A 22,635-nucleotide genomic window follows, 5' to 3' on the forward strand; every position below is an offset into this window, starting at 1 on the left:
ATTCTTTAGTTTGCGATGGCCTTTTGGGATGATACATCCCAAAAGGCTTTTTCCAATTTGCAAACGGGCCGATTCTGAGAATCTGCCTGTTTGCAAATGGGAAAAAGGCTTGATAATTATTGCCCAAAGTGTTCAAGATGGTGGATGATGGGTCCGGTAGAGCGTTGTAGTTTTCATTGTGTACAACGTGTCATTTAGAGACCTGCAGATACCAGATCTATGATTAACAGTGGATCTCGGGTTACTTTAGTCCACTAGGAAACAGACAAGGCAACCAAGTGGTTCACTGGTTGTACTGGCTCACACTGGGCATACCCTTCCGCGTTCCTCATTCACAGGTTCAAGATAAACCTATGCTGCCAAAGGGTTGGAAATGCACACTTTCATTCTAAACTGCACACCAATATGTAAATGATTACACCCTGCGTACGGACTTATGATCCGGTTCATTATGCTTGATTTCTCAGCAGTGTTGGACACAATATCCCATATGATCATCTTAAGGACACTAACTACTGTGGCAAACAATTCCAGCTCTACCATATCCTGATTCTGATACTTGCATAACAATGCTCTCAATGGGTCTGCCTGCGCCAGTTCTTTTCTCCGGTTGTTGAGATCGTTTGTAATATCTCCCAGAGTTTTTCCACTTCCCCCTGCCCATCTAATATTCATATTGCCCACTCGTTCAAATTCCTTTTGTCAATTCCCATTTCCTGTTTTGTGTTAGCCCTCTAAGGATGATATGCAACAGTTTTTCAGTTTTCTCTGGTCCAGAAGGTTTTCAGGTGTTACTCTCCTCTTTCAGAACCTGTACACCAAACTTCCATTTGACGTTGCTTCCCAGTAGATAACTTAGGAGTCTAGTTTGACTTGGATACGACTATGGCTGCCCCACTTTGGGAAAGCAATTAACAACAGCTTTCTACAGTTGGCAAAAAGTAGATGTACTTCAGAATCGCATTGAAGACTGCTCTGATGTCCTTCAAATGTTTGCAATGACCTTCTCGGTGCGGAGAAATTAACAGTCCCAGAACTAGGATTAGGAAATTACATCTGGCAGACTCGAACCCTCCTTCCTGCTGTCTACAGGTTACTGTAAATTTGTGATTCAGGCGTACTCAATTTATAAATGTTTCTCAGCTGATACAAGAGAGGCATATTCCTACCTCTACTTTCAGGAAAGCGTAAAATGCACCTTTTACAAGTAGTTTTCTTTCTGTACTTTGGACTTCTCAACGTCACCCTTCAAGCCTAGCGCCTTCAGGCTCGCTGGATATACACTGTATACTAGAGCCATGGCAAGCAATGATACTACAGTCGTAGGTAAGCAACGCCATGACTATAGCCCCAAGAATTACGTCACTTGCTCTATACGTACTATCTTCTTGAACCAAACTGTTCAAAAGTGTTAAAAGAAAATATGCTCTATTGTCCTCTTCCATAGCGTCAATATTATTTGGCTTTAAAGTGGAAGGTGGCAATCCACAGTTTTAAAGGTATGCTGGCCAACATATAGATGCCAGATTCCAAAGTGTCTGTAAGCAAAGCCCAGTAATTGTGGAACGAAGGCTTAACCTGAGCCTTCTTAACCACCTGAGGGAACCTAAGGAGAGCAAAACAAACCAGGTGCAGGAAAAGCAAATGGTGTAAACTGTGCGACCACAATAAAGAATCCATTAACCACTGTTGCCATGCAGAGTGTAATGCTGTGGCCAGTGCTCAAATCTTCCCAGCTCTTACTGATTTAGAAGCGTGCAGAATATTTATCTCCTTCCATAATCTTTTAGCTCTTTCAGAATGCTTTGGCTCTTTCCACATTGCCCTGGAAGTGCTGATCTCTGCCACCTTGTGGCTCTATCCTTCTTTGCTTCCCCAGCTGCCACTGGGGTGTCTGCAATCTCCAAGGTCGGCCCATAGCAAGCTTGTATTTTAAAATATGGGAAATGTGATTGTGTTCCTTCGACACTGGGCACCGTCCCCGGAATGCATGAACTCCAGGATTCTTGACAGCATGTAGTAACACCCCTGCTGCTCTGGGCCTAAGACCTTGAGCAGTGAGATTGGGCTCTGAGTACAGTCGTTCGTGGGCCTCCAAACTGCACTGTTCATGGCTTTTAGCTGTGCGCAGTGGGGATCGCGCCAGCGGGCCGTGCAATAAGGATGACTTCCAGGACCCTGCACTCCTACCTCACCTGACGTCTGACTATGCCTACCCCCCCACACACACTGTGCAGGAGTGAGGCACATTACTTTGCATGCCACCCTCTGCAGGTGTCCAACCAGTTCTTGCACGACCTGTTGATACTTATCTCCTACTTGTTGTCGCTCTTAAAGGTTGTCTTGCATGATGTATACCCATGATGCAGAGGGTGTGTGTACTATTAAGTATTAGATTTGTATTGAAAGTATAGGCTTCCAGTACAATTTCGTATACCTTTTCTGAAACATTCCAAACATGGTACTTTTGCTCTACATTGCAGAGCACATGCAATGTGAGGAATATTTGATGCAATGAAAACATTTCTCCTTGTTAGCACCTGATTCAAGGAGTTGTTTTTTTACATAATGCCCGGTCTGGATACTTTCAAGCGGCGTGTCTGTAGCATCGTGCTACAAGTAATGCACAGACACTGGCTCGTCATATATATATGGAGCTTTATTCTGTACTTCCAGTATCTTCCCTGTCCCTACTCTATCTGCCTCAGTTCCTGTTCCCCGGCTCCTCCTGTTCCTGCCCCTCCCTTTAACTCCACCCCCCAACCACTAGACAACATCACACAATTCCACATCTCCCCCTTCCTTAACAAAATGAGCTTAATGTCCTCAGTGTTCGCAGTTCTTCAATCCACCACACGGCTTGGCGGACAGCCTGTTCTTCAAGCCTCAGTAGTGTCGAATCAGTGGTGGGCTTGGCTTTGGTCAATCTTTCCGTTGTTTTGATCAGGGCATTCTTGACCACGTTGCGTGTGAACTGTTTACTCTCACAGTCCGCAGTCCTCATGTTTCCTTCCGGTGGTGTAACTACGGTTGGTTCAGATGCTCGATCTCTTTCATGAGTGGATAATGTTCTGGTCCTCTTCCGAGCACCCGCATCTACTTTTACTTCCTTTTGTATTTTCCGGCCGAGGGCAACACTGCCCTCCAATTCAGGGTCATGTATACCAGACAGTACGGTGCTATCTGATGAGACTGTCTTGGTTTGGTTCGGTAACTCATTCGCCGCATCTACTTTTACTTCCTTTTGTCTAGTCCGGTCGAGAGCAACACTGCCCTCCAATTCAGGGTCATGTATGCCAGACAGTACGGTGCTATCTGATGAGACTGTCTTGGTTTGGTTCGATAACTCATTCACGGCCTCGGGTTGTCTGGCGAACTCGTGAGCTATCTGTGCATAGGCATGTTTCTCTCTCATCTGATGATCTCTCTCTACTGACACGTCCGGCTTTCCTTGCGGAGTGACTGGCTGGTCCCTTCCCATCCGGTGACTAAGGTCCACTGTCTCTGTTTTCCTTTTGTAGGTCCTTTGAGTCAGCCTCGCGGACCCCTTCAGGGGTGACGGTGTCTGATCTGTGTCTGGATATACTTGTGACTGACATGACAGGTTGTCCTGTGGAGTGACTGAGTATTCAGAGACCTTAGTGTGTGACATGTTGCTCTTGACGGGAAGGATGTCCTTTGGTTCCATGGTGCGTTCGGGTGGTTGACGCCATGTCTGTTGTCGGGACCATGACTCGGTCGACTCACGGGATTGAACAGACGTGCTTTCTGATTCAGAGAAGTCTCTTGTCGACTTCCAGGATCGAACAGAGGCGCTCTCTGAATCAGAGGAGTTCCTGGCCATACCCCTTTTAAAGGATCAGACAGACGCGCTCTCTGAACCAGAGGAGTTCCTGGCCATGCCCCTTTTAAAGCGTTCCTTAGAGAGGGTATCAGGTAATGGATTTCTGCAATGAGTAGGCCGTGACACGTTGTTCTTTGACTCAGGGTTTAAGACGCTTCTCCGGGCGCCTTCGTCGACTTGTCTTTGACGTTGTTTCATTTGAGAAGTTGTTCAATAACCACGTGCTCGTTCTTTGTGTTTGGTCTTGAGGTTTTCCATCTTTGCCTTTCTCACATATCAACGACTTCTTCCCAGTTTCTTCATTGTCCTGGGTGCCATTGATGCGTTGGTCTTTTCCTGTTCGTTGTTGGGGAGGACCAGTTCGTCTTATGCAACCTATTTCTTCTTCCCACTTGTTTGGTGCTCGGACACCCATGATACGGGTGTGATGTGTTCTCCTGCTGGATGTTCCCTCAGACTCATCTTCACGACTTGACAAAGTGTTCCTGCGCCGACTTCCAGTTTTGACCATTTTGATCTCTCCTTCTATAGTTTGTCTTCCTTACTCTCTTGTTGTGTAAGTTGCCATCTTGTCCAGGGGTGCGATCTGTCCCACTTGACGCTCCCTCCTCGTCAGACTTTGAATGACACCTTGAGGGTGAAGAACTCCTTGAGGTTGTTATTAATTATTATTAAGGGTAGCTTGTAAAGCGCTTGGTTACGCCAAAGCGTGTCCCCGCGCTGCAACTGAGGAACTCTGAGCGAGGTGGAGACCAGTGATCCGTTTTCTGGAGAACAGGTATGTTTTTAGGTTCTTGTCCTTTGACTGATTGACTCGGAGTGCTCCTTGTTACTGTGTCTCTCCCGTTGTCTTTTCACTGGTCTGCCTTCCCTCTCTCTCCTTTTTGTTTTGTGTATTTTCCGAGTTTCATCAGTCCAGGCATCTTGATATTTTGCCTTCAGAGGCAGGTCCTTTGATTTGTCTCTTGTCTTGACGTGTGTTCCAATTTCAGCCTTCCTAATGATTTCTTCTAACGACCAATTCCCTCGCAAGATCTTGAGCTTTGTGTCGGGGTTTGCGCAGCCTTCAATTATCCGGAGTCGAACTGCGTCCTCATTCGTAAAGGTGTTGAAATGGCAGCCTTGTACCAGGTTTTGCAACCGAATGATGAAAGTTGGCAATGGTTCGCCTGGTTCCTGCCGAGCTGTGTTGAAAACGATGCGATCATGATCCACCTCTGCTTGTGCGGAGAGACGGGCACATAGCTTCTCTTGGAGTCTTTCATAGATTTCTGTGTCTTCTTTGGAGAATGTTCTGATTGGGCATCGGCCTTCAGGACCCACCAGATGGAGGAGTAGCATCAGACATTTTCTCTCTCTTTGTTCATCATTGGCGTCCAGGAAGTCACCCAATGTCGCCAGCCATTGGTTCCGTTCGAGACACAGACTCCAAGTATCATACTGCACTCCTGGGGGTGGTGCATTGATGCAAGGGTTGCGTCGTTGTGCTACTTCTTCCCTCGCCATGAGAGGAGGATTCTGATTGATTGTATTCGGGCGGGCTGTTCACTCGGCTTCTCGTTGTTTTAGTTGATCCTCTTTAGTCGAGGCCTTCGGTCTGGTCATCTGCTGGGGCGTTACTAATCCTTGTAACCACCACCGTATGCGCCAGTGACTAGAACTTGGATTTCCCGAAATGTCCACCATCCAGCCGCACTGTGCTAGTCACAGGGCTCCTTCTCTTTCGAATCGCATGCTTGTGGCAGGTGGTTACTGACTCTTCCGCGGTGAGGCTGGGCGTGTTTGACATCTTTGTTCGTTCGGGCGTTCCCTTTACCCTAGTGCAAGTCCTTCAGTCACCTCCGTGTATGTTGTGCTTGTTTCTGGGACCGTCCTTCGCAGTCTTGCCTTCTTCTGAATCTAATGCGATTTTGTCCTGCAGCTCTTCTCCCTTTTTTCGCTCTTCGGCATGTGTTCACGATCACCTTTACCTATTGCTCGTATTTGCCTACGCTTGTTTGCTTACTGCACCTCATGCAGGTGTTCGTGCTTGCTCTGTGTCAGTCTCTTGCGTTCACTCGTGCTTGTTTCCTTGTTGCACCTCTTGCACTCGCTCGTGTTTGTTTTGTGTCAACTCTTGTGTTTACTTTATTTGTCCTTACCAGTGCTTGTTTATTTACTCTTGCCAATGCTTGTTTGTTTCTTCTCGCCAAAGATTGTTTATTTGCTCTCGCCAATGCTTGTTTGTTCCTTCTTGCCAATGCTTGTTTATTTGCTCTCGTCAATGCTTGTTTGTCTCTTCTCGCCAATGCTTGTTTATTTGCTCTCGTCAATGCTTGTTTGTCTCTACGCGCCAATGCTTGTTTATTTGCTTTTGACAGTGCTTGTTTCTTTCTATTCGCCAATGCTTGTTTATTTCTACGCGCCAATGCTTGTTTACTTGCTTTTGGCAGTGCTTGTTTCTGTTGCTGGGTGCCTGACTTCAAGATGGCCGCTCTACAACAACCAAGGGTTTTGTCCTGACAAGCGCCTGACTTCAAGATGGCCGCCGTCACTGCAGGCACACACGAGGCTTTCTCTCTCTCTGCTCATTCGGTCCCCACTTGCTCTGGACTCACCGGCAGTCAACTTCAGGCCACAGCGCAGGCCAGAATATCTTCTCTTAGTCACTGCTGGCACCAGGTGAGGTTGGGGTGGGCTCCCGCCTTGCTCTGCAGGTTTTCGCGCTTCTTTCCGACCACCTGCCAAAACTCACGCATCGGGCGTGAGGTTTTCCGCCGTCGGGAAATGCACAAGCCCCGATCTCTGCGCTCTCAGCAGCGCTTGACAGCGGCACCTCCCAGACGACGTTCGCTGTTCTGGGGCACTTCTTGCTCAGTTTTATGAGTGCCACACAGGGTCGGAGTGGGCTCCCGATCTCTGCAATCGCGCCACTCACCCAGGGCACACGCTTCCAGTGTGAGATGCGCTTTAGCGCGATCGGCTCCTCTTCTCAACTGGCCTTCACTCGGCTGCGTTTTCTTCGACGCTGCCTAGGGACAGGTGTTAACTTAGGGGCTGCAGGCAGGGGGATTCAACATCCCACCTTCGTCGCCAGTTGTAGCATCGTGCTACAAGTAATGCACAGACACTGGCTCGTCATATATATAGAGCTTTATTCTGTACTTCCAGTATCTTCCCTGTCCCTACTCTATCTGCCTCAGTTCCTGTTCCCCGGCTCCTCCTGTTCCTGCCCCTCCCTTTAACTCCACCCCCCAACCACTAGACTGCACCACACAATTCCACAGTGTCCAAACTAAGGGCGCTTAAGCTGATCTGCTATAGTTACAACCAAGTAATGGGCTCTTGATGTAAAGTAGCACAAAGGGCCATTGTGTAGAGAATACCTTCCCACTGAAAAGTAAAAACCTTGCAAGACTATGTACTGCTTTGCACTACCTTGCATGACCGCTTGCCACCGCAAAACGTTAGTAAATATGGCACTGAGTGTTGGCAGGAACTTTAGCATGGTTAATGCACCTGTAGTTCATCTTTGCAAAATCACATCTGCTCAGCTTTTAGTTTTAAAACTCAGTAAATGACCAGCACTAAAACTGAAACTTCCTGAATTTTTCTTGATTTTTTAAATAAAATATGTAGTTGTCTGATTAAGGCATCTATCACTGTACCTCACATATCACACTTTAACAATAGTTAACACTACCAATGAAAATACATCACTCAGTTTTCCTTAAATTACCTTTCCTCATTTATTATCTTTTCACTTAAAGATCTTTAACCTTAACATTCATCATACATCCCACAGAGTTGTAAGAAAATGAATCACTTGTACAAAACATAATTAGCTATCGGATTACAGATTCTCTAACCCTTTGTAGAAAGTCGTGGCGATATGCCTATGAAAATCTTAATACTTTTATGATTTTTATTGGAAATTACTCAGACACAGTACACAATTCAGTATACACTGTAAAGCATAGCATATGTCGAGAATGCAAACAAAATCACATTAGCATAATATCAACCTGCTTTTCAGAGAATCTTGTGAGAACAGAATGGAATAGAGGGGTATCCGACATAATTCTACTTATGTACCGTCACTAGGTGTCTCATGCCATATCTAATTTTCTGAACATCTGATTTTTCCAACCTGGGAGAGGTCACGGATCTTGTGATCCGGCAGTTGATGCATCTGCTCTCACCAAGTATTTCCAGAGAGAGTTTCATATATCCTGGAGCCTGGAGGTGAGGGGCTGCTGTTCCACATATATCACTGACCATTTGTTACATGGGATTAGATCTCTGACCTAATCGTCTTTCTTGGGGACGTGGATTGCGCCCCAATGCATGGACAACCTGCGCTTTGCCAGCAGCGAAATCATGGCCATGAACTGCATACAAAAAAGTGGTATCATTTTGAGATAGCACTACAATACCATCGGATTGGGTACCACACCAATTCCCATCATGTCAGATATGGATTTGAAGACATCATCCCAAAATCCCAATATCAGCCCGCCCAATCAAGCCAGGTGTAGAAATCTGTGTGGTCTGTGTGGCAGCGGGGTCATTTATGTGATTTTCTCAGGTCTAGCCTATTGTGTTTTACCAACGAAAACCTTCATTTTTTTGGTCAAATCTGTTTATTAGCATTTTTAGAGATATGACATTACATAGGCATTAACACAGCAAACTGGGCACGTCACATAAGCGTCCGTGCACATTATATCGGTACATTTGAGGAACACTATACCCCGGGTGCAGTAAGCCATATGGAAAGGATGACCACCCAATGCTGGCTAGAGCGTGGGGTGCCAGGAGGGCTGCCCCCGAGCTAGTCCATGACTGTCCACTCACTGAGCTTACTGCATTAGTAGAGTTTAAGGTGGATCCTACCCTCGCGGACTTGTGCACAAAGATGACTTTTTTGTTTTACAACAACTGAAAATAAGCAAAAAGAAGAAAACAACAGCGGCAAAATCACAGACACATATACATATTGGTCCCTTGCATTCATCCCCCCCCTTGAGAGCCCACCACCTCCCGCGGGCGCGCGCACCACAGCCACAGCCACAGCTGGGCCTGAACCTGAAACTTGCATACCTTCAAGAGTCAAAAGCAGCACCTAATTAATTATTTAGACAGGGGAACAACCCACAGTACACTCCAACCGCCAAAGGGCGCCGCCTAACTCTCTACAGCTCCCGCGCCTCCAGCCTCACCCGGTGAGTGTAATGTGTTAAGCATGTGTTCCCAGCGCTCCGCCATTGGTTCTCTGCGGAGCCCCACCGTTTCCTCTCTGCATATGGCCGTCCACTCCGCCCTAGCCCTCGCCCGAAAGGAGGAGGTCCACGCCCGAACACCTGGAGGGTCACATGCCTTCCATCGCCTCGTAAGGAGGCGTTTAGCCACCACCATCCCCAGATCTAAAAAGCGGGACGACACCTTGTCTTTGGGCGGCCGCCTGAAATGGTGCAAAATGTATTCTGGCCAGTCAAAGGGTATGATACGACCCGTGCATTCCCGGAGCAGCTCACCTATTTCACTCCAGTAGGTGCCCAGCCTAGGACAACTCCACAAAAGGTGGAGGAGCCCCGCGCCCACCTCGCCGCACCTGGGGCAGGACGCGTCTGCGCAGTGGAAGTATTTGTTGATGAGCTCGGGCGTGAGGTAGGCCCTGTGAACAACACAAAGTTGTATCTGACGGAAGCGCATATTTCTGGGAATGCGTACCGGGCTTTTAAGGACTCTTTCCCACTCCTTATCGGATAGTAACCTACCTATGTCGCACTCCCATTTACCCCTGAGTGGGGCCAGACTAGTCCCCGTGTGGACCCTCAACGACCCAGCAAACCAGTGGACCAGGTGCTTGCCCCTCCCCATTACGTGAAGGTACTGCATAGTTAAGTGCTGTTCAGGCTCCGTCGCCACGTCTCCCCACCTGGCCGTCATCTTCGCCACAATGGACCGATGAAGCAGGAACCCCCCAGGGGGAAGCCCGTCCTCAGAGACCATCATCTCATAAGCCACTAACGCACCGTCTCTAAAGAGGTCGCCCAGTGTCTGGATATCCGCCTCTTTCCATTGCTCCAGCATGGGACGTGTGAGGACCCCCTCACCTCCCGGGAAACCCTCCAGCCGCACCGCAGGCGCATACGGGAGCACCCTTCGAGTGAGGAAGAGGGCTCTGCGAAAGCACTTATACGACACTGCCAGCAGCGGTGGAGTGTGTTTCGCAGGTGCCGCCAGAGGGTGGAAGAGCTTGGTGACACGAACCAATGAGTACGGTGGCTCAACTGTAGCGGTATCTTCCCTGCCCCTATCTGCTAACCAGCGGGCAATTCATTGGAGCTGCGCGGCCAGGTAGTAATGTTCGAAGCAGTGGGCAGTCAGCCCTCCACTATCCGTTAGCAAAAATAGTTTCACTAACGCCAATCGGTGTCGAGACGTACCCCAGATATGGTCCCGCAGGACTGCGTTAAGTGATGAAAAGAAAAAAGCCGGGATAAAGAGAGGCAAATTAACAAAATAGTACAGGAGTCGGGGGAGCAAGACCATCTTGGCAAGAGCCACTCTACCCGTAGTGGTCAGCGGGAGGGAGGACCAAAAGCGTATCTGGGATCGAAGCGCAGCCACCGCCCGTCCCAGGTTGCCATCAAAGAGATCAGGCGGTTGCCCGTAGATCTGAATCCCTAGATACTTGAAGGTGTCAACCTTCCACTGGACTCTCGTGCCTTCGAGACAATACCCCGGGTCTTCCAGACCCGTACTAAACGCATAGAGGCAGGACTTGCCCACGTTCACCCGGAGCCCCGAAACAACCGCGAACCGGCTCAGCAAGTGGGCTAGTTGTTCCGGTATACGTGTCACGTCACTCACGAACACCAGCAGGTCATCAGCATAAAGTGATACCTGGTGGATCGCGTCCCCCAGGGGAATTCAGTCTCCCAGCGTTTGCCTCAGTGCCGCCGCCAGGGGTTCCACAGCCAACGAGAACAGCAGCGGGGACAACGGGCATCCCTGCCGGGTGCCCCGGCCCACCGCCACCGCTTCGGAAATATAAGGGCCCAGCCGCACTCGGACCACAGGGTTTTTGTAGAGGAGCCCAACCATTTGTAGGAAGCCCGCATCAAGGTCGTAGCGTGATAACACCTCAGACAGGTACCCCCATTCTAGGCAATCAAAGGCCTTTTCCAGGTCTATTATCAGGCATCCCGCCCTGGGCCACTCTCTTGTCGCTTCAGCCGCCACTTGAAAAAACCTCCTAAGGTTCAGGGACGTGGATCTCGCTGGCACAAACCCATTTTGATCAGAATGTACTAGGTGAGGGACCACCGGCGCGAGCCGCTCTGCAAGAGCTTTCGCAAATTAACAACATTAAGCATTGCTAGCGGTCTGTACGAACTCAAAGCAGTGGGGTCTCTGTCCGGCTTGGGCAATGAGACCAGAAACGCTTCCCGCATGGACAGGGGAAGTGAGTCGTCGCTTATAGCTGTGTTATACAGCTGGAGGAGCAGGGGCGTGAGAATGTCTCTGTTCGCCTTATGGTATTCGTCGCCATGTCCCGAATCGCATCTCCCACCTCCTCCAGTGTGAGGAGGGCACAAAGCGCATCTCTGTGGTCCTCCGATGTCACAAAGTAAGCTAAGATGGCCGAGCCCAGCGATGAGCGGAACTCGGCATCCTCGAGGCCAGCAGGCTGCAGCCTCCACGTAGGCACGGGTGGGCGATCCGCCTCCCAGCTGATTTGGAACCATAGGGGGTTGTGATCGGAATGCGTTCTCCCTAGGTAGTCTGATTTGGTAAGGAGCGGGAGCAGTGACCGAGTGGCAATTATCCTATCCAACCGGACATGCAGGTCATGGACTGAAGAGTAGTAAGAATACACCCTATCTATGGGGTGCTGCGCGCGCCAGAGGTCAAGCACCTCCCAGTACGAAAGCCAATCTCTAAACGCATGCGCATAGGAAGCCACTGCCGCAGCTCGGAGGGGCGGGAAGGATCGGTCCAAGCGCACGTCTAGCACCATGTTAAAGTCCCCTCCAAGCAACTAAGGGAGACCAGCGTATGGGTGAAGGATGTGATTCAAGCTCTCGAGGTAGGAGGGCTGATCTGTGTTCGGGGCATAGAGGGACCCCAGCAGGATTTCCTGGCCGTTCAACCACCCCTGCACTAGAGAGTACCTTCCCTCCTGGTCCACCAGTATGTCCTGACGGGTAAAAGGGACACCTGCCCTCACCCATATCAGAGTGCTGAGCGCATGCCAAATATCTGCCCTCGCCAGCGCCTGCGGAGCTTATCAAGCTCAATCTGTGTCATGTGCGTCTCCTGGAGGAGAGCGATCCCCACCCCGTGTCGCTGCAGATAGGAAAAGACAGAGTAGCGACGTGACGGGGTGTACATACCGCGGATGTTCCAGGTCAGTATGTTAGTGTGTGTCATGTGTCTGGACATTTCGCACCCGTGCAGGGCCAGGGGAATACCCCGGAGGAAGCTTACAAACACCAGCGGGGAGAGGAGTGTCAGTGTGCCGCAACGGAAACATGAGAACAATCACAAACAGCGCAACAAAAAGGGCGAGCCCCCTAGAGGGCATGCGTCCAAACTTCAACAAGATCCACCGCACAAAAATGTTTTAGTCCAGCGCAATGACTGTCTGGGTAAGTGTGCTGCCAACAATTGCACTACGCTGCGCCCCTAAATCCGACCACCCGGATGTTCAAGAGGTGTTTGGGGAATCTAGGGCCCACAAACGCACCGAGCCGGTGCGGGAAGCCAGCAGGAGAGCCCTCGAGTGCAGTGAATACTCAGAACCCCCCAGCCCCGAACCTGCCAAAATACTAACAGCCAGTTAACCACATAACTTTTCATAGCAGCGCAATCATACTTGAATTGAACAAACTTAGCACAACAGCGCACACAGCAATGTTATCAGAAAGATGTCACCAGCAATTGCAGAGTCAAAGACAGGGACCTCTGCATGTCCGCCTCAGGTCACTTCACATAAGGAGATCGGCCGTTTGGGGTGTTACCAGTGTTACCACTGGCATGTCCATATCTTCGGAAAGTATTGTAGATGGTGATGAGGAGCCGCTGTGTGGCTGGGAAGCCGTTCGGGCAACACCAGGGTCGCAACCGCTTCAAGCGCTTCCTGCCTTTCAAGACGCATTTTCTCCAGGCTGGGAGCAGCTGGACCAGAGCCCGGGCCGCGGCAGGCCCCCCTCTTTTTGTGCCTTCTTGATCTCTGCACCTGCCACTCACCCTCCGGGCCCGCAGGTCGCGCACCTTTCCACTGTCCCGTCTCTTCTAGCCAGTCCCAGACTTCTGACGGTGCATCGAAGAAGTGGGCACCCTCTTTGGTGAGCACGCGGAGGTGAGAGGGGAACAGCAAAGAGTACGACAGTCCTAGTTCCCTTAGCTGCTTTTTCACCGCCAAGTACGTGCTCCTCCTTCTCTGTACTGCTGCCGTATAGTCCGGGAAGAACATCACACGGCTGTTCCCCACTGTCAGATCATCCAGCTTTCTGGTTTCGCGTAGCACCGCATCCCGGTCATTGAGCAGCTTGAAGCGGAACGGGCGGGGCCGGGCTCCGGGCCGAGGCTGCTGAGCCGGCACCCTGTGCGCTCTTTTTTTATTTTTTATTTATTTATTTATTTGTATATGGGGCACTCCGGGTTCTATGAAAGTGGAATCGTTGGAGCAGCGGAGGTTCGCTTCCATCTCCCTGTACTTGTTCCCAGGTTTTGACTACTCCGTCCTGGAATAGGTCGCCCGCTCTACTTAGCCCCAGTTTCGCTAGTTCCTTTATGACTGCTTTCTCAGCCATGGGCGGAAGCCAGAGCATCCATTCCATCGACATCTCCGGCGAGTATAGCGTGGCCCCTCCCTGGAGGAGCAGGAGAGAGTGCCAAGCGTGATTGGTGGAAGAGATGGAATCCAGTATTCCCTTTCGACGATCCTGCGGCTTGCAGATCGTGGCTGGGAGTTGCAGCGGATGCGCAAATAAGCGCTCCATCCGGACATGCGGGATCTGACAGTCGCCATGAACCCAGGTATGTAGGTGGGATGCCTGGGCCGCCCTGTAGTACAATTCAAGGTCCGGCGCTGCCAGGCCCCCCATGCTGTACGGCAGGGTGAGCGTTAAAAAGGAACAAGAACCTCGGTAGCACTACCATCTTCATAATGGCTATACGGCCCATTAAGGTAAGAGGCAGTTTACTCCAAATCTCTACATCGTCCTCAAGCCTACTGACCGCCCTCCCGTAGTTCTGGCTTATGAGCAGGTCCGGGTCTGTGTGGATCTTAATCCCCAGGTACCTGATCGGGTCCTCAGTCCACTGGACAGGGAACTCGGTCTCCACTTGTTTGGTCACCGGAGTCAGGGGCAGCACCACCGATTTTGCCCAGTTTACCTTGAGTCCTGATAACGCACCAAAACGCACCACCTCTCTTAGAAGTGGGGGAAGTGTGGTAGCAGGGTCATGTGCGTATAATAACGTATCATCCGCGTACATGGACACAACTATTTTATACGTGGGGAAGCGTATGCCTTGGTGGCTATGATACTCTCTCATCGCACAAGCCAGAGGCTCAGCTGCTAGAGTGTATAACAAAGGGGATAATGGGCATCCCTGACGGGTACCCCTGCCTATGTATAGAGGGGGAGAGATCGCGTTTCCCACACGCACCCTTGCCGAAGGTCGGTCATAAAGCGCGCCCACCATTTGAATGAAGGGTTCGCCAAGTCCCATACGTCGTAGCACCAGAAGGAGTAAGGGCCATTCTACGGAGTCGAACGCCTTCTCCATATCTAGGAAAAGCGCCACCGCCGGTACATCCTGCTTGACGTGTTGGATGGTCCCCAACACTGTCCTGATGTTGTAAGTCAGATTTCTGGATGGTATGAATCCCGCTTGTTCTGGGGCCACTAAGTCGGGGGCCAACAACGCCAGCCTAGTTGCCAGGACTTTAGCGTATAGTTTGGTGTCAACGTTTAGCAACGATAGTGGGCGGTATGAACCACAGTCGTCATGCGGCTTACCTGGTTTTAGAATGGTGACAATCATTGCCTCCCTCATAGAGCTTGGCACGCTGCCCTGGTCACAGACGTCCTCCAGAAGCGTATGCATGTGCGGCAGAAGTTGGTCTTGAAAAGTTTTATAAAAGTCGACCGAGAGTCCATCTATACCTGGCGCGCTGCCTGATCTCATAGTGGCCAGTGCATCTCTAATTTCGTCTAATTGTATAGGGCACATGAGGAATTCCCGGTCGTAATTCGGGAGGAACGGGAGCTTTATGTGCTCCAGATAATCTAGTATCTCAGCCGACATGTCGCCACTTTTGGAAGAGTACAGCTCCGAATAGTAGTATCTGAAGACCGCGGCTATTTCCGCCTTCTCCGTCACCCTGTCTCCGTCCGTGTTTCTCAGTTCTGAAATTAGCGCCTTTCCCCTGCGGCCCTTGATAATATTAGCCAATACTGAGCCTGGCCGCTCTCCCTCGCCGTATGTTCGGGCCGTGGCATACTTGCCTAGGTGCTGGACCTCCCTGTCTGCTACCTCGTGGTATTCCACCAGAAGGCGCTTATTCTCCCCCTCTACTGTCTCGTCTGTTCTAGAACGTCTTTGTTCCTCTAGCACCTGCAGCTGTTGTTCCAGCTCAGCCAGTTTGGTCCTTGTCGCCTTCAGAACACTAGAGTGCTTAGACATCGCTATGCCCCGAATATAGACCTTAAACGCCTCCCAGATTATCTGGAAATCCTCCACTGAACCAACATTTTTCTCAAAGAACACATCAATCGCCTCCGCTAGCTCCCCACGGAAAATCGTGTCTAGGAGGGAGTAAGGCGGGAAGCGCCACGTGAATGGAGCCAACTTTTTAGCAGGGGTTTCCAGGGTTAGCAGCACCGGGGAGTGATCCGAGAGTGTGAGCGGAAGCACCTTGCACTGCCTGACAGAGCGATTGATCCCCGCAGTGGCAAACCAGTAGTCTATTCTCGTGTGTATTTCATGGAATGCGGAATAGTGTGTGAAGCCGCCCCTCCCTACGTTTCTACTCCTCCACACGTCATCCATATCTAACATTATTAACTTTGCTGTGAGCGATTGCGCGGCTGCCGAGGGTCTACGGGGGGGCCCAATGATCTATCAGTGTCCGGGTTAAGCGTTAAATTAAAGTCCCCTCCCCACAGTACATGTGGGTTGCCGTGCCTAGCTATCTCACTGGCCAGTGTGTCAAAGAATTCAGGGGAGTCATAGTTGGGGCCATAAGTATTGACCACTAGCAGGTCCATCCCCAGACCCCTACAGGACGCTATAACATACCTGCCCTCAGTGTCCACTCCCAACGTCTGTATCTGGATGTTTGTTTTTGGGTTCACCCATGTGATAACTCCCCTCGCATGTGTGGTGAAACCAGCTGCTGCTATACGCCCTGTTAGGCCCCTGGTGTGGAGCATTCTACTCGTGAGCGGTAAGTGCGTCTCCTGCAAGAGTGCTACATCAATATTGTGGCGTCTAAGGTAGCCTAACATTTTTCTGAGTTTTCTATAGTCGTTCAGCCCCCTAACATTCCATGTGAGGGCACTTAGCAAGAAGGGCCGTTCGTTCGTCTGTATTCTAGTTACAGCAGCCATGAGGGTGTGTCATGAATTCTAAAAGTGAAGTCAGGTGTGCAAGGTTGGCTATATCATGAACATGCAGTAGACCGTAGCAAGCACTCTGTGGCCCCTGAGGCAATGTATATCGTGGGAAAACATCAAAACAGTAACTTCCCCCTTGTCCCATGAATCCCCCTCCCTCCACCCACAGCAGACCAACCCGAACATGGCCTAGCATGATAGAAAAGTCCCCCCTCCTCCCTTCCCGGTGTCCCACCCCCTTCACTCCCCCACTCCTCCCCCCCTGCAATTTCCCTTAACAATCCCCAAATCGGCTCCTATTGGGACCATATGAGCTAAAAGCACGAGAGCAAAGAGAACAAATGACCATGCTTCAGTATTGTACATTTCAGCACCTCCCCCGCACCATTACCCCTCTAATGTCCATCAACATGAGTCAACAGCTTTACTCCAGAGATCTCCCGTGGGCATCTCCTCGTCATCTCTGCAGTCAACTCAATATATTAAGGTTCACCTATTACTTGCAATAGAGTACACTCTGCAACCAAGGTCGCATACTAATAATTTGTTCAACATATCTGTTGGGGAACACAAATATAATGAAATGATCTCACCCAGCCTTGGCAGCACTGCACTGGGTACGCGCCCTTACGGTCCATAAGTTGATGCCGAACAGTTCTCAGGGTGCACTGCAGTAGGGGATTCAGCATACATCCCCGTATTCAGCTTCCCCCGACAGACAGTGAGATGGCCCGAGTAATCGCAGTATCACTCGTCCTGCTCATCCAATTGGGAAGGCCCCGTCTTGTTCTCCATCTTGACCTCTCGGGCTGTTCCTCCGTTCCTTTGCCCATTCCTTTAAGGATTTCCGGAGTTCCCTGGGGTCCGTGAAGTAATGTGAGTGACCCTGTCTATTGATCTACAGTTTCGCAGGGTACATCATCGCGTAGTCCAGCCCTAGTTCACGAAGTTGCTTCTTGTACGGGGCAAAGTGCTGTCTTTCCTCTTGGACTTTCGCAGTAAATTCGGGATATAAGGAGATGTCCATACCTTCGTACTGCAGTTTCCCTTTGTCTCTAGCCACCCGCAACGCTGTGTCTCTGTCCCTGTAGTTCAATAGTTTTGCTATTATCGGTCGTGGGAGCGCCCCCGGGCGAGGCCGAGGCCCCAGCGTGCGGTGAGCTCTTTCCACAATAAACATCGTCGAGAAGACGTCCTCTCCCAAAATAGCAATGAGGAGTTTCTCCACAAAGAGTTCCATTTTTCCGGTTTGCGTCGTCTCCGATACTCCCGTAATTCGAATGTTCGAGCGCCTCGAGCGGACTTCCAAGTCCTCCGATTTATCCTGGATTACCTGGAGTAGTCTACTAAACTGTTTGCGGTCTTTGTCCCACTCCGTTTGGGCTTCCTCCACTTCCGTGAGACGCCTCTCAGACATGTCAAGCCGTTCCGCGTGTTTGTCCACCCGTTCTGACTTACGGTCCATCCGGTAAGTGAGGGCATCGAGTTTGGAGCCAATGGATGCCATGCTGTCCTGTAGGCCTTTCTCCATGGACACCAGCATTTCTCTTATATCCGCACATAGTGAGCCCTCAGGGGTGCCACCCCGCGGTGATGATTCGGGTGCCTGGGCCTCCGGCACCTTCGTCCGTCGTTGGTCGAATGTCAACTTGGTCTGGGTTCTGTCGCCCTTGCCCATGGTGAACACACCTCACTGGGGTAGAAACCAAGTCCAGAGGGGTGCTCTATCCGCCAATCCCGTATCAGCTCGCTCCTGCGTACCAGTGTGGTCACCACCCTAGAGCTCCCACCCGGTCTGGTTACTAGTGTCTCGAGGGGCTTGGCGCTATGATGATCAAGATAAGCCGCCCCCTGTACTCCCGGCCACGCCGCTCAGTGGTGTAGTCACAGTGTCATATACAAGTGCGTCGTGCACTGACCATTGTAGGGGCAATCACACCTCGTCGCCAAAGCACGTCGCCAGGTGCAGGCACGCTCCCAAAAGCAGCAATACCTAGCGCGCAGACACAGTCCAATCAGGCATCCACTATGCTCCAGCAGGAGCTGCAGCACTTAGCACCCCTCCGCAGTGGAAGATTCGGTGGCGGGGGCCCAGTATCCCGGCCCTGCATAACAAAATGGCGGGGAGGGGGGAGGAGCAACGTTTCAGCTATTCCGTTCCTCACCACCTTCCCTCAGTCCCGCGTCCTCACCTCTCACCCCCGCAGTGGCCTGTTCTTCGTGTTAGCCCTCTTGTGTCCAGGCTGTATCCATCCCCAGTCGTTGTGGAAGCAAGTCGCCAAGGGCACCTGCCTGGGGGGGCCCACTCTCAGTAGCGGCAGTCGCGCGGGGGCAATCCAGCACACGCACTCTCAATGTAGGGTCTGCGCACCCGGCGGCGCCTCCGGGCCAGGGTCCGGGGTCGCTCCGGCTACAGCGCCGTAGGCTCGAGAAGCATGCAAGCAAAGGCGGCAATAATCTTCCGGCCCGGCGCACTGTCAAATCCAGGCTTTCGCCAGGTCTCCCACCAGTATTGGGCGATACACAGGTTTATTCACCCGACCTTGTATTCCGCAGTGACCACTATTGCACTCTGTGGCTCCCGCAGTTGGTTTCCGTCTGCAGCGTCCTGCTCCTTATTGCGGCTCCGGCAAGACCGGGCTCTGTCACTCCACACCTGCCGCACGTCGGGCGACGTAGACCGGACAGCCCTCTAGGAAATACCGGGGATTGTGGCCTGGTCCGCGTGGAATGCCGCGTCAGTCCGCAATGTCGTCTCCGCTTATCAATTTTCACCGGGAGTTGCCTCAAATGTAGTCGCCAGATTCCAAGGGGTGACACCCCCTCCAGTGACCGTCGCACTCCGTTGATGAAGGATATTTGGCAGGATTATGTTGGGCAATGGTGCAGAGCTCTGCACCTAGACGTCCACCATCGACGCTGGCAAGCTCCGCCCCCACCCTGTGCGCTCTTTCTATCACAAAGTGCGGGGACAACATTCCCGAGGGTAGAAGGGCCCGCAGCCAGTTCTCGGTGTACCGCTCCGGGTCTTTCCCTTCTTCGCCCTCCGGGAGCCCGACCACCCGAACATTGTTACGTCGGGAGAGTCCTTCCGCATCCTCAATGAGATCCTCCAGCACATGGACCCTGTCTATAATGTCTTGAAGCGCCGAAGCATGATTCTGCACCACAGGCTGCAGCTCTTGAAGTGGCTGGCGCTGCCCAGCAACAGACTCCGACAGCTTGCGGTGATCGGCGTGAAGAAGAGTGTAGTCAGATGTGACCTTATCAATTCGGGCCTACAGGGATACCTTATTTTGGTCCAGCGTGGTACCTATGTGCTCCACCGCGGCCAGCACGGAGTCCATCTTGGCCGCAAGAGCTGCCGCTGGTCCCATATTATCACTCTGTTGTCCGTGCAAGGAGCTTGGCCCGTCAGCCACCTGCTGCTTCTGTAGGGACTTGTCCCTGAGCCTGCCCATCGCCAGTTGCTGCGCCAAAGGCATCCACGCCTGCCGGCAGCCATCAGTCGCCCAGCACCAGGCCCCCACCTGAGCCCTAGAGGAGAGGCCGCTTCACCAGCCCAGTGGCACCAGCCGCAACGAGGTGTACTGCCCACACGTGCTAGGCGCCAACTCCGCCAGGACCACAGCACCAAATATCCGATGTCGACCCTGGGGGTGCCTCCGACAATCGTCCAACTTCCACCACGCCGTTCGGCAGATGTGCACCCCCACTTTCACTAAGGGCCTCTTTGCCAATTCTCCCTCCTCAGCAAAGTGCACCAGCGTCACCCAAATGTCTTCAGGCAGAAGGACCCACAGCGTCGCAATGGAGGGCTTCAACTCGCCCAGCCCAGTGCCAGACGCCCGGCTCCTTCCCCGTGCGTGGCGCTAATCGCGCATCAGAGGTGGGCCCCTCAAGGAACAGTAGCAGCTAGGATGGCGCCTACATCAAAACCAAAATGGCGTCCAGGCCACAGTATGTCAGGCTGCAACTACGTAACCCATTCCGGAAAGGTTGCGATTAGGGGGCACCAAGCATGGCCGCTCGGCCAGGCCAAAGCGCTTCCAGCGGCGGGCTGTCGCTGTTGTCTCCTCACCCTACACAGCGCCTTGCTCCTCTGCTGTGCCGACCAGGATATTGCCGAGTCACGGCCAGGCCCAGGGACAAACACCTCTGACCGCCGCTGTCACCTGAGCGGCCTCTCCCCACAGACTCCCCCGAGGCAGCCTCAAGCCCAGCTCCCCCGACGTGAAACAGGCCAGGCATCGGGCCCCAGGTTCAGGTCGCTCCTCGCTCTGACAGTTCAGGAGCAGCATGGCCCACAGTCCAACAGTGCAGCGTTCAGATCTTGGGTTCCCAGTCCACCATCCGGGGCCTCTGGGCCCTGCAACCGCTGCCTCAACGACACCCTCCACCATGCGGCGGCTCCTCCACGGGGCTCCTCCCGTCCGCTCCGGGTCCCGCTCCTCACCGTGTGGGCCACCCAGCAGTGTCTGCATCTTCCGCGCGCCGGCCGCTCCGCGGGCGATGGGCCCGCAGAGCCTCACTGACTTTAGGCTCCGGGGGGAGGCACCAGGTCCCGGTCTCCGTCGGCCGCAGAAGTCGCTGCGTCCTCTGCTGGTGCCGTCTCACCCTCCAGCTGTCCGCTCCTCCGGTCGTCACGGCCGACTGCCTTTCCGCACACACCTCCTAGAAGCCCCGGGTCCACGGCGGGGCTCGCAGGGCGTCAGGGCCCCGAACACAGCGGCGCCCAGCTCCTTCAACGGCCGCCAGGCCCCAGGGCTGTTTTCGCACCTCTCCGTCGCGTGTCTCGCTTCCTTCGCCAGCCTTCAGACACCACAGCTCTAAGCCGAGATCCGCCAGACTTCACAGGCTCCCCGCTGTGCCCCCACACCAGTTCCCCGCAGTAGGCACGGAGAAACACCTCTATAGGACAAATTATAGGATAAGTAAGGGGTCTAAGGATGGAGCTCTACTCAGGCACGTCCACCATGTTGGCTGGCTGGCCACGCCCCCCAATGAAAACCTTCATAAGCACATTCAATTACATCTGTTCCCTCATCCAGTTTATGAACTGATCTCGAGGACCAGGCTGCAATATCCTATTAGCGGTAAGCTTTTTTTAAACAGTTGCTTCAAAACAGTAGCTTGACCTTGGCAAAACCCTAATATCTTTACATAATAAGAAAGAGTTCCCTTCTTCTTTACACCAGTTATACAGTTACCAGTTCAGATCATGTTCCCAGTTCCTAGCCAGGTCAAAAGTTCACCATGCATATTCTGTTCTTCAGCTGACTGAAACTTTGAAATCATTGATAGTCCTTGGTATCATTCACAGGACTCCAGCATCATGATTTTTGTGTAGATAATTGGCCCCTCCTGACTACAAGGGAGTTCTCTAGGGGCCTCCATCATGGACATGGTGGTTGCGGTGTGCTCACTCTGTCTCCTTATGTGCCCTTAACATTTTTGGTTCCGTAAAAGGGGATTGCGTCTCCAAGTCTTGTAATGGCAACTGCAACATTTTCGTCTGATGTTGCTGCCAGCAAATCATATCACAGTATTTGGTTTTTTAAAAACTTTTGTCCCACAGAGGTCCACATATCTGGATCCGCAGAACTTCGAGAGTTAATGGTCCAAATAGCTCTAAAATGTAACTTCTTCATGCTCAACTCAAGCACCATTTTAAGTGAGAATTTCTTAGAAACTACTTAACGAATTTACACTAAATGAAAACATCCAAAATCCTTCTGTATCATAGGCAATGAACCTTGCAGAAATTAAAATGGGTAAATGGCACTTTTGGGACCCCCACTTTTCGTTAGCCTCTACTTGACAGATCTGCTCTAACTTACATTGAGGAACCCAAAGTAGATGTACTATTTTTGGAAAGTTTCATGCAGATTCATCTATAGCATTAACGTTATTAAGTAACAAACACTTGCTTCCCTATTGAAACTCTGACCTAACCACAACACTGGAGCTATCGTTGCCTATGTAATATATATAGATACACATTATAAAATATTGATATAATTAGAAGGAATGTTATCTGCTGTTTCTCATAATGAAAGGGCAGATGATGGTGTTTGTTGGGTAGCCCATGCTTCTTGTAATAAGTTGCAATGTCTGAGCAAATTCTTCTCCAGACGTGGATCTGTGATCTATCAAATAATGCCATGCATT

General features: G+C 51.5%; 1 protein-coding gene across 2 annotated transcripts in view; it reads left to right on the forward strand.

The window, feature by feature from the left end:
- LOC144825506 (uncharacterized) overlaps positions 1–22,635 on the forward strand; it is a 337,701-nt gene that overhangs the window by 274,170 nt on the left and 40,896 nt on the right. The window lies entirely within an intron of this gene.

This window comes from Lissotriton helveticus, chromosome 1_1 (assembly GCF_964261635.1).
Source record: "Lissotriton helveticus chromosome 1_1, aLisHel1.1, whole genome shotgun sequence".
In the NCBI taxonomy this organism is placed as follows: Eukaryota; Metazoa; Chordata; class Amphibia; order Caudata; family Salamandridae; genus Lissotriton; species Lissotriton helveticus.